The following is a 10,553-nucleotide window of genomic DNA, read 5'->3' as shown; positions in this document are numbered from 1 at the left end:
TTTCCAATAAATCATACTTTTCCATAATCACCACTTCATTTATTTGAATATGCTTCATGAATTCACAGGGCCAAAGCCAAGAAGAGAAAAACTGGCGAGTCATCTTCGACTCCTGACATTCCCGAGTCAGAAGACCCGCTCTTGGTGACCCCTAGGGCCCAAAATGAGACGCCGAAAGGTCTTCTTGATCAACAAGTTGAGCCTCTAGCAGAATGATCAGCCCGCTATTGAAGAAAATGCCACACTGGGAGCAGAACAGATAGACACCCAAGTGGACCTAGGCGGCTCGTGCCTCAAGTCCAATGAAGGCAGCTGAAGATGTCGTGTTAACATCTCCAATAGTCAATGAAGAGGTCAACATTATTGGAGAGGCTTTCAAGGCACCAAAAACTGAAGGAAATATGCCCTATAGGCAATAATAAAGTTGTTATTTTATATTTCCTTATTAATGATAAAGGTTTATTATTCATACTGGAATTGTATTGATCGGAAACTTAAATACATGTGTGAATACATAAACAAATATCGTGTCCCTAGTAAGCCTGTACTGGACAAGCTCGTTGATCAAAGATGGTTAAGGTTTCCTAACCATAGAAATGTGTTGTCATTTGATAATGAGATCACATCATTAGGAGAATGATGTGATGGACAAGACCCATCCATTAGCTTAGCACATGATCGATCAGTTTATTGCTATTGCTTTCTTAATGTCAAATACATATTCCTTTGACTATGAGATCATGCAACTCCCGGATACCGGAGGAATACCTTGTGTGCTATCAAACGTCACAATGTAAATAGGTGATCATAAAGATGCTCTACAGGTATCTTCGAAGGTGTCTGTTGAGTTTTCATGGATCGAGATTAGGATTTGTCACTCCGTGTATTGGAGAGGTATCTATGGGCCCTCTCGGTAATACACATCATAAGAAGCCTTGCAAGCAAAGTGACTAAGGAGTTAGTTACAAGATGATGTATTACAGAATGAGTAAAGACTTGTCGGTAAGGAGATTGAACTAGGTATGAAGATACAGACGATCGAATCTCGGGCAAGTAGCATACCGACAAACAAAGGGAATTACGTATGTTGTCATAAGGTCTGATCGATAAAGATATGCATAGAATATGTAGGAACCAATGTGGGCATCCAGGTTCTACTATTGGTTATTGACAGGAGAGGTGTCTCGGTCATGTCTACATAGTTCTCGAACCCGTAGGGTCCGTATGCATGCTTAACGTTTGTTGACGATAATAGTATTATATGAGTTATGTATGTTGGTGACCGAATGTTGTTCGGAGTCCTAGATGAGATCACGGACATGATGAGGAGCTCCGGAGTAGTCCGGAGGTAAAGATTGATATATGGGATAATAGTGTTTGACCTCTGGAAGGGTTCTGGAATTCATAGAAAGAGGTTTCGGATGTTTCCCGAAATGTTCGGGCACGAGAACACTTTACTTGGGCCAAGGGGTAAAGCCCAGAAGGCTTTTGGTAAGTGCAAAAGGCAGTTTTGCGAAGGCTAGGGGCTAGATGCCAGGGACCCTGGCGTTTGGTCCTGGAGTCCGAGTAGGACTCTTGCCTTGCGGGCAAAACCGACTTTGAGGAGGCTTTTTCTCCAAGTTTCGACCCCAGGACTCAACATATAAATAGAGGGGCAGGGCTAGCACCTGGAACACATCAAGATACACCAAGCCATGTGCCGGCAACCCCGACCCTCTAGTTTATGCTCTGTCATAGTTTCCGTAGTGCTTGGCGAAGCCTTGCGGAGGTTGTTCTTCACCACCACCATGACCACACTGTTGTGCTGCCGGAACACATCTACTACTTCGCCCCTCTTGCTGGATCAAGAAGGCGAGGACGTCATCGAGCTAAACGTGTGCTTAACGTGGAGGTGTCGTACGTTCGGTACTTTATCAGGACAGATCGTGAAGGTGTACGACTACATCAACCGCATTGATAAACGCTTTCGCTTAGCGATCTTCAAGGGTATGAAGTTGCTCTCCCCTTCTTGTAGCTATGCATCTCCATGGATAGATCTTGCGTGTGCGTAGATTTTTTTTCCATGTAATGTTCCCCAACAAAAACCTCAAATGTTCTGACCAGGCTTGTGACTAAAGATGAGTCGGCCATGTCTAAGAAAGGAAAAACAAGACTTGAGCTGCCAAGCTTTGAAGATCTCAGCACGACCAAGCTTCAAGAGAATTATTTGACCTGCCTGTCCACAAGCCAATATGTGGAAGCCAGCATGGTGAATATGATGAAGAGGAAGTATGATGTATGACAAGATTCCTCTCAGTTGAATATTTTATATACTTATGTAGCCCCCAAGTCTTAGACATAGGAAAAATGAGTATGTGTGAGACTTGAGTAGGATTTAATGAATCTAGGTGTAGCCCCCAATGGCCAGGTTATCATGCAAATGATAAACCGGTTCTTCAAGTATAGATCTTTGAACAAGAAAGCGCCATGTAGCCCCCAAGGGCCGTCTCATCTTTATGAAATGAATCGAGTCTTCCAAATAGATGAACTTGGATAAGTAGCATGTAGCCCCATGGGCCGACTCATTTTTATGAACTGAGTCAGGTCTTCTGATGTATCTTTGAAGAAAAAATGACATGCATTAGCCCCCAAGTGCCAGGTAGGTTGCTTGCAACTATTTGGGACTTCAAAAATAAATTTGTCTCTTGTAACTCCCAAATGACGAGTCATGCAATTTTGTCGGCTTGTGACTCTTATAACATAACTAGGCAGCTTATGACAAGATATGATCACCTATGCTGAATCCAAGGCTACCGGCTTACAAGAGCAGCTTAAAACTGAAAAGAAGCTTCATGAAAAGGCCGAGTCATCAGCTGTTGCTCTGCAGAAATCAATGTTGATTGCCTCAGACAACTTGAGATCTTCGATGGCCGCCCATGTAGAGGGAAAAGCAGCATTGGTAAAATGCGTTGAAGAAGCAGAAAATTAGCTCAAGCCGGTCACTGAGGAGCTAGATGACTTAACACTTCATATCTCCCAAATGACACAAGCTATTTTTGGTAAGTGATTCCTTGAATATATATGAAGCAACTCGCCTGGCGACTCATATGTATGAATGGCATCTTTTGTCCTATCCTCCCGTGGCAGTGGGGTCCTATTGGAAACTAAGGGATATTGAGGCCTCCTTTTAAAAGAGAACCGAAACAAAGCATTAGCACATGATGAATACATGAACTCCTCAAACTACGGACATCACCGGGAGTGGTCCCGATTTCTGTCACTTCGGGGTTGCCGGATCACAACACGTAGTAGGTGACTATAACTTGCAAGATCAGATCTAGAACATGGATATAAAGGTGATAGCATAAATGGTTCAGATCTGAAATCATGGCACCTGGGCCCAAAGTGACAAGCATTAAGCATGGAAAAGTCATAGCAACATCAATCTCAGAACATACTGGATACTAGGGATCAGGCCCTAACAAAACTAACTCGATTACATGATGAATTTCATCCAACTCCTCACGGACCAGCGAACCTACGAAGGAATTACTCACTCCCAGTGGGGAGCATCATGGAATTGGCGATGGAGATGTGTTGGTGATGACGAAGATCGAAGATCCCCCTCTCTGGAGCCCCAAACGGACTCCAGATATGCCCTCCCAAGGAAGAACAGGGCTTGGCGGTGGCTCCGTCTCATGAAACACGATAATTTTTCCTCCTTGATTTTTTTTCTGGAAATATGGGATTTTATAGCGTCGGTTTGGAGGTCAGCAGGGCCACCAGATGGGCAGCACCCACCTAGGCGTGTCGGGGGGGCTGGCACGCCCTGGTGGGTTGTGCCCACCCAGGTGCCCCCCTCAGGTCCATCTTGGCTCCAGAAATTCTCTTCTATTGTATAAAAAATCCTCGCAAAGTTTCGTTCCATTCCGAGAACTTTTATTTCTGCACAAAAATAACACCATGGTAGTTCTGCTGAAAATATCATCAGTCCGGGGTTAGTTTCATTCAAATCATGCAAATTAGAGTCCAAAACAAGAGGAAAAATGTTAGGAAAAGTAGATACGTTGGAGACGAATCAACTCCCCCAAGCTTAAACCTTTGCTTGTCCTCAAGCAATTCAGTTGATAAACTGAAAGTGAAAAAGAAAAACTTCTACGAACTCTTTTGCTCTTGTTTCATAAATAAGCTTAAACAACACCCAGGTTTTCATCAAAGATTATAACTAACCATGTCAACAATAACTCTTAAAAATTATATTAACTCATATCAATGACATAAACAACTAGAGAGCAATAATAATATATCTCAAATAGCAACACATTGTCAAGACAACCATGATATAATATGACAATAGTGGTATCTCGCTAGCCCTTTCCGAGACCGCAAAACATAAATGCAGTGCTCTCAGGTTCTGGTGCTTATTTGAGAAGGTGATGGCACAACATAAAATTAAATGGATAGTCCCTTCGCAAAGGGAAGCAGTGATTTGCAGAGGTGTCAGAGCTCATATTTTTAAAACAGAGGTAAATGATATTTTGAGACATGCACCCTTCTTATTCACTTCACGACCATCAGTTATCAATATCTTCCATGAAAAGCACGCTAATGGCGGTTCCCAAGCGGAAATGTAAAGGTTATGACTCCATTGGGAGTTTTTGTTTGATTATTTGTAAGCTCTTTTCTTTTTGTAGCTTGGGACTGGGCATCCCTATTACCGCCCTTTTCTCGTGCGATGGCGAGTGAATAAACACTCGACCTGAGAATAACCCGCTTAGCATGGAAGATACCGACTACCTCCTGTCGTTCCATGAATGATCCAGGCACACAAAAAGGATATTTATTTGAAGTTTTTAGAGGTGGCACATGCAAATTTACTTAGGACGGCAGTGTAATACCACATATAGGTAGGTATGGTGGACTCATCTGGAATAACTTGGGTTTCAGGTTTTTGGATGTACAAGTAGAGTTCCCACTATGGTGAACTGTTATGTGATGAGATGAAATTTTTTATGCTCATGTTCTTCGCTTAAATTTGTTTGAGCTTGTCAAAAGCAATTGCAAGTTATAAACTTAGTTCCAAAGTGATAGATATTCAAGAGGGATATAATAAAGACTTTAATGAAGATCATTGTACAAAATAAACTTGATTCTTTGTAATAGTTTTGAGATATGATGATAGTAATATGTGGCTCATGTTGGTGAGTAGTTATGCTTTAGTAAGAATATTGGTGTTAAGGTTTGTGATTCCCTATGCAAGCACGAAAGTCAATAGTCATGTAATGAAATTACATCCTACTTGTCATTATTCGTTGTTAGTTATGCTTAATGCTTGTTTATGAGAATTTTTGTTTCTTGGTTGGTTGCTTCTCAATCTATTTGCTAGTCTCCATTTGTACTAAGTGGGAATACTACTTGTGCATCCAAAATCCTTAAACCTAGTTTTTCCATATGAGTCCACCATACCTACCTATATGCGGTATTTTTGTGCCATTCTAAGTAAATTTGTATGTGCCAACTCTAATTTTTAAAATTAATTTCCTTTTTGTGTGCTCGTACTGCTCATAAATTTGTATGTTCCATGCTAGATGTGTTATTCTCAAGATGAGTGTGTATTCACTTGTCATTGCACGAGAGTGTGGCGGTAATAGGGATGGCCAGTCCCGAAATGAAAAGGAAATTTACTTTATGTTGTCAAATAATAAATTCCTTGGAAAGTGTTGGTATGGAAGGCACCCATGGATACGGATAGCCATGGATTGTCAAAAATGGTGGAAAAGGAATAAACTTTATTTTATGTTTGAGAACCGCCTATGATGTATCTAGCATGGAAAGTATTGGGAATTACTTGGTCGTTTTTGTTGACGAGAAAAGCCTGCCTCTCAAAATATTTTTATCTCTCGATTTAAGCTTTGAGCTCCGGCACCTCTACAAATCTCTGCTTCCCTCTGTGAAGGGCCTATCTATTTACTTTTATGGAATTTTTATTTTTATTTGAGTCTCCATCTTCTCTGATAAAGCACCAACTAGGGAGCACTATGATCATACTTGTGCATTGGATGTAGCTAATATTCGAGTACATTTTGTGAATGGGTCAATGACTGAGCATGATGGGCTAGGGATAAATTTCTTTAGTGTTGATATTTTGAAAGACATGGTTGCTTATTGATATGCTTGAGTATTTAAGTCTTCATGTCAAATGTAGACTATTGCTTTGAATCATCTAAAAATCCAAATGTCCATGCTACAAAAGAAAAGAATATGTGATGAACATGTTAGGCAGCATTCCACATCAAAAATTCTGTTTTATCATTTACCTACTCGAGGACGAGCAGGAATTAAGCTTGGGGATGCTGATACATATCCAACGTATCTATAATTTTTTATTGTTCCATGCTGTTATATTATCATTCTGGGTGTTTTACATTCATTTTATAGCAACTTTATATCATTTTTTGGACTAACCTATTGACATAGTGCCCAGTGCCAGTTGCTATTTTTTGCTTGTTTTTTTACTTCGCAGAATATCCATATCAAACGGAGTCCAAATGCCACGAAACGTTTTGGAGGTTTTTTGGACCAGAAGACAACTTGGGAGCCAAGGAAGTGCATGAGGGAAGTCCCATGGGGCCCACCATCCACCTGGGAGCGCTAGAGGCCCCCGGCGCACCCTGATGGGTGGTGCGGCCCATGGAGGTCTCCTCCACTGCCTCTCAGCTCTATAAATACTCAGATATTCCAGAAACCTTAGGGGAGCGATCGAAACACAATTCTAGCCGCCGCAAGTACCAGAACCATGAGATCCAATCTAGATCCCTATCCCGGTACTCTGCCGGAGGGGAACACGATCACGGAGGGGTTCATCATCCTAATTGGTGCTGCTTCGATGATGCGTGAGTAGTTCACCATAGACCTACGGGTCCGTAGGCAATAGCTAGATGGCTTCTTCTCTCTTTTTGATTCTCAATACAATGTTCTCCTCGATGTTCTTGGTGATCTATTTGATGTAATGACTTTTTGTGGTGTGTTTGTTGGGATCCGATGATGTGCGAGTTTATGATCAGATCTATCTATGAATTTTATTTGAGTTTTCTTTGATCTCTTATATGCATGATTGTTATTAAGCCTGGGCGTTTGGTCTTTTCGGTTTGTTCGGTCCGGTCTTTCCGGTCTTTAAAAAATTCGGTCTTCCATAATTGATGACCAAAATAATTTCGGTCTTTTCGGTTTTTCACTATTCGGTCTTCGGTATTTACTATTCGGTCTTCGGTCCCGACCAAATAGACCAAATTAATTGCTATAACTCACATTTATATTACTTCCAGTAATAGTCGTATGCAAACTACATAGAGTACAGAGGTACATGTGTCATGTGTGTACAAAGGTGTGTGTGTACAGAGACAACAAATGTTTGTATAGAGGCGCATGTGTAAATAAGAAAAATTCAAACAAGTAACACTTGTATGCAATCTGCATGGAAAACAGTACAACACATGAAAATCTTAAAAAAGAAAATCAGAAGTATATATAATCACCACTTCACCAGCAACAAGATTCACATGAAGATCTTAAAATAGAAAATCAGCACTATATATACTGCTGACAGCACCCCTACTACCAACTGAAACAACAGCCGCCCTGGACTGCTACCAAACATTGAGACGGCCAGTATATTCCTCGCGGGTGCAGTACATTCTGCAGGTAGTTGATGATCAGTTGCTTTTCATACTCAAGTCTGCATGCGGCTTAGCAATGAGCACCTGAACTTTTGCTTCATTGCTTAGCTGAGATGGCTCAATCATGCAAATGCGTATACGGTCCACTAATGCTTATAATGTTGATGATATGGACATAGATTGATCATGTGCGTACATTATACTTGCATATCCACCTGAACATCAGTGTCGAGGGCAGCAGCAGCCAGCCATTACCGATGCTCCTCACTGCCAATGACTACAACTGCCCAGCCATCAATCGCCGGCCACATCTCAGCAATCAAGGGCATAAGAATCTCAGACCTCCGCTATGCAATGACGCGGACGTGGCTTTGTGGAATGATGAAATCCTAAGACGGAGGAGCATGCCTTCTTGCTGAGTTTTACCTATGGGCAACACAAAATCTGGACATCACAGAACATGGATATCACAAAATCTGGACATCATAGAACATAACCATCACAAAATTTGTACACCAAGAACATGAACATCTGAACAAAATCTGGACAGTACAGAACATGGACATCACAAATGAGTCTGATGCACATAGAGAGATGAGGTAGCTTGCTCACCTTTAGATGTGAGGTGGAGCACTGAAAAGGACAGTAGGCGGCCAGCCGGCGACCATCATGGAAGAGGACAAGATGGTGAAGAACTCCAGCTTAGATGGTGGTCGGGGATGGATGGCCGCGTCACAGGCAATGGAGCGACGCATAGCGCGATGCACGGGGCACGGCGGTTGACGGCTTGGATGCTGGTCGTGGTCATCACCGGTCCTGAGGGCGGCTCATGGCATCGGGATTCATCGATCAGGGCGCGCGGCACCTTGGTGCGGCCGTCATCACGGTCTCACGGGGAGAGTGGCATCGGGCCACAGCGGCAGCCGGCGGCTAGGGTTTGTCGTGGGAGAGAATGGGGAACGGGAGATTGCTGTCCTGTTAATCGTGAGGACAGCCAAGGGTGAGATCGTGTGATGACTTGGGCTGGCCGGATGGGCCTTTGGTAAACCCTTGTGTATGGGCTTTTACTAGTCCGATCTTTATGGGCTATTCGGTCTCTGAGACAGCAGGACCGAACAGACCATAACAAATTCGGTCTTTAGTTTGTGCTGACCGTTTCTTATTCGGCCTTTTTTAGTTCGGTGTTTTCGGGTTCGGTCTCGGTCTTTTCAGGTTCGGTTTTCGGTCTTCGGTTTTTATGCCCGGGGTGAATTGTTATAGCCTCGTATTTCTCTCCGAACCTTTGGTTTAGTTATGAAAACTAGATTGATTTTTCTTGTAGTGGGAAGAGGTGCTTTGTAATGGGTTTGATCTTGTGGTGTCCTCACCCAGTGACAAAAGGGGTAGAGAGGCACACATGTATCGTTGCTATTAAGGATAAAAAGATGGGGTATATTCCTACATGAATAGATCTTGTCTACATCATGTCATTGATACGTCCATCTTGCATCATGATTTCCTACTGTTATTTATAATGTTATTATGTATAATAATGCTTTATGGAGTAATTCTAATGCCTTTTCTCTCATAATATGCAAGGTTCACACAAAGAGGGAGAATGCCGGCAGCTAGAATTCTGGACCTGAAAAAGCTACGCCAGAGTTACCTAATCTGCACATCTCCAAATGAGCTGAAAATGTATGGAAAATTATTTTGGAATATATAAAAAATACTGGAGCAAATAACTACCGGAGGGGGGCCACCTGGTGAGCACAAGACACCAGGACATGCCAGACCCCTTGGTGCGCCCTGGTGGGTTGTGCTCAGCCCAGTATTGGGGAACGTAGTAATTTCAAAAATTTCCTACGCACACGCAAGATCATGGTGATGCATAGAAACGAGAGGGGAGAGTGTCGTCCATCTACCCTCGGAGACTGTAAGCGGAAGCGTTATGACAACGCGGTTGATGTAGTCGTACGTCTACATGATCGACCGATCCAACTACTGAACGTACAACACCTCCGCGATCTGCACACGTTCAGCTCGGTGACATCCCATGAACTCACGATCCAGTAGAGCTTTGAGGAAGAGTTCCGTCAGCACGACAGCGTGATGACGATGTTGATGAAGCTACCGACGCAGGGCTTCGCCTAAGCACCGCTACGATATGACCGAGATGGATTATGGTGGAGGGGGGCACCGCACACGGCTAAAGATCAATGATCAACCTGTGTGTCTATGGGGTGCCCCCTTCCCCGTATATAAAGGAGTAGAGGAGGGGGAGGGCCGACCCTCTCTTGGGCGCGCCATAGAGGAGTCCTACTCACACCGGTAGTAGGATTCCCCCCTTCCAAGTTGGAGTAGGAGAGGTAGGAAAGAGGAGGGAGAGAAGAAGGAAAGGGGGGCCGGCCCCCTCACCCAATTCGGATTGGGCTTGGGGGGGCGCCCTCCTAGGCTTCCTCCTCCTCTATTCCACTAAGGCCCATTAAGGCCCATACACTCCCCGTTGAATTCCCGTAACTCTCCGGTACTCCGATAAATATCTGAATCACTCGGAACCTTTCCGACGTCCGAATATAGTCGTCCAATATATCGATCTTTACGTCTCGACCATTTCGAGACTCCTCATCATGTCCCCAATCTCATACGGGACTCCGAACTACCTTCGGTACATCAAAACACATAACTTATAATATAAATCGTCACCGAATGTTAAGCGTGCGGACCCTACGGGTTCGAGAACTATGTAGACATGACCAAGACACGTCTCCAGTCAATAACCAATAGCGAAACCTTGATGCTCATATTGGATCCTACATATTCTACGAAGATCTTTATCGGTCAAACCGCATAACAACATACATTGTTCCCTTTGTCATCGGTATGTTACTTGCCCGAGATTCGATCGTCGGTATCTCA

The 10,553-nt window shown here is 43.3% G+C and overlaps 1 long non-coding RNA gene across 1 annotated transcript; it reads right to left on the bottom strand.

Annotated features, from left to right (window-relative positions):
- Nucleotides 1–7,484: 7,484 nt before the first annotated feature.
- Nucleotides 7,485–7,942, bottom strand: LOC123091910 (uncharacterized). The gene is made up of 2 exons (XR_006443780.1): nt 7,852–7,942; nt 7,485–7,674 (listed from the first exon to the last, which is right to left on the bottom strand). It is a non-coding gene; the product is annotated as an uncharacterized lncRNA (long non-coding RNA).
- Between the last annotated feature and the right edge of the window lie 2,611 nt (nt 7,943–10,553).

This window comes from Triticum aestivum, chromosome 1B, assembly GCF_018294505.1.
Source record: "Triticum aestivum cultivar Chinese Spring chromosome 1B, IWGSC CS RefSeq v2.1, whole genome shotgun sequence".
NCBI classification, from domain to species: Eukaryota; Viridiplantae; Streptophyta; class Magnoliopsida; order Poales; family Poaceae; genus Triticum; species Triticum aestivum.
This window is presented reverse-complemented; position numbering and strand designations above follow the sequence as displayed.